Consider the following 2,669-nt stretch of genomic DNA (forward strand, 5'->3'; position numbering starts at 1 on the left):
GCCTATCTATTCCTCCAGACTATCCTCTACATCTATGACATATATCGTCGGGATACGTTTAGTAGTTTAGGCTACAAACTATAACCAACATCCATCTATGCATTCGCATTTATTATATAATATTAGTTATATTTGTGTTTTCCCCAAAAAAACTTTACCCAAATTGACACTCTAAATATGTCTGTCGTAAAATTACGAAACCTAAGCTCAAACAACTGAGTTACTTAACTTTGTATATTTATACTTTTGCTATTTATACTAATATTATAAAGATAAAAGAATTGTATTTTTGTATGTATTGACACAGCTAAAAAATACTGGGGTGATTTTAAAAATTCTTTTATCATTATGTAGCTACGTTATCAGTGAGTAACATAGATTATATTTTTTATTTTCACGCAAGCGAAGTCGCGAGTAACAGCTAGTATTAGATAATACTGAAATTGAACAAATAAAATGTGTATAGTTACTGCATAAATTCTTGTTAAATGACATCAGTTATGCGAAGTCACGTTCTAAAAATTGTGTTCGTTTTAACAACTTTTAAAATGTTGTGAACGTGACATACGAGTAGACGGGTGTTAATTTTATAGCACGTCTAGTAACACGTTACGTGATAGACGCGTTTTCATTACCGAAACACGTAAAATACATTCACACAACAATTTTAAATTTAATTTGTTTTTGTATGAGGTTTGTTTTTTTTTTTTTTATAAAATATTAGTAGATTTTTGTTAATTTACTAAGCTCTAGGCTTGTGCTAGGATATGGTTCACGACAATAGTCGAATGGCGGATTTCGAAACCTCGACAGCAAGATCGGTAGTCCGTATCCCAAACCATTAGGATATTGGCGCTTAGATGTTTAGAGTGCTAGTTTAGATGGATGAATGTTTGTTAGAGTCTGTAACTACTGAACGGATCTCGATAGAATTTGCCATAGATGTGGAACATAATCTGGAAGAACACTTACTTTTGTTTTTTTTTTTAATTCCACTCGCACGTAGTACTGGCAAAAGCTTGTATAGATTACCTTTCCGTTCCTATATTCTGTTTGAAAAAGTTCAAGTCGCAACAATTCAATTAATTTAGTTGACTTCAAATTGTCTAATTATTCAACCGGATTTAAATTGTATAATGACACTCCGTTAAGTTTTAATTGTGAATCTAAGTTGAGTGGGATTTTATCGTCGCGAGGGTCGGCTCTGACTTCGCCTTAAGCGTTACTCTTACAAATTACAATTAATTAATGTAATTCAACCTACTCGTTGATAGCAAAGCAATTGTTTTATTGCAAATTGGTGTTTTAAGTTTTTAAAACAAAGGACGAACATCGATCTTGTATATCTTGAAAGTTTAGTTAATTAAGTAAAAACCATGGTTTCAATGTGAATGAATAATTCAAAGCAATTTCGATATCTCAGGAATATTAGAAATGCAAACGTTTAAATGTTTTTTTAACTAAATATCTTCGAAACTGTTGGATGGATGTCAATGAAATTTGGCATAGATGTAGAGAATAGTCTGGAAGAACATTTATATTACTTACAAATTTTTTATTTTATTTTTTTTTAACATAAGGTGGCAAACGAGCAAGCCTGCCCATAGACATCCGCAATTGCAGATGCGTTGCCTACCCTTGTCCGACGGAGGAGGAGACGCACATAAAGAGGATATTTCCCCTTCCTATGCATCTCCTCCACTGTCAAATCCACTTCCTCTTCCCAACCTCTTCTAATAGGAAAAGAGTGGTAAAAAAAAGGGACTTAAATTAGGCCTCCGGCACCACACTCATCAGACGAAACACGAAATTGCTTCCATTTCACGCCTGTCTTCTGTGTGGTCGTGGTATTACACCGAGCGTGCCGGCCCATTCGTGCTAAGATGTTAAAGCGGGCACTACGACTGTTACGCGCAAACCAAGTCATGGGCGACACTTAGTATTTGAATAATCATTTAATTTCTTTAATTAAATTTTGTAACACAATATCAATAACTAAATTAAGTAAGGGTCGGGTCTAAGTTAAATTATATCACAGTACGTGAGATAACGTCCATGTTGTTACGTGTCTTGGATTGTAATTACAAATTGGAGGATTTAATTGGTTTAAATTTATCTTATTGTAACACTTTTCAATAATATAATAAGTTTATTTCATCATCATCACCCACTTGCCCTTATCCCTACGGAGGGTTGGCACAGTATGTGCTGCTCCATACATCTCTATCAGCTGTCATATCTGAATCCACTCCTTACGTAAGCATATCCTCTTTCACACAATCCATACTTTCTTCGGTCTTCCTCTACCTTTGTCCATCCACATTCATTTTTAACACTTTCTGGTTTATGTCCCCATCTCGTCGCATAACATATCCATACCACGATAACTTTTTGCTTCTCTATTTCTCCACCACTGGCGCTACTTTCAAACTTCCTCTAAACACGTTCTTTACTTTATCCATTCTTGTCACACCACACATTCATCACATAATAAGTTAAATATCATAAAATCTTTTATTGACACTAGTTATAGTAACCTCACAATATCTATAATAATTACAAAATACTTGTGATAATTCCTAAAACTTTTACCAAACAACAATTTTTGTTATTTACAATTCATGCTACGTACCGCACTACGGCGCACATTGGGCTGTACCCAGTTGCTC

This window comes from Papilio polytes, unplaced genomic scaffold, assembly GCF_000836215.1.
Source record: "Papilio polytes unplaced genomic scaffold, Ppol_1.0 DF821733.1, whole genome shotgun sequence".
NCBI classification, from domain to species: domain Eukaryota; kingdom Metazoa; phylum Arthropoda; class Insecta; order Lepidoptera; family Papilionidae; genus Papilio; species Papilio polytes.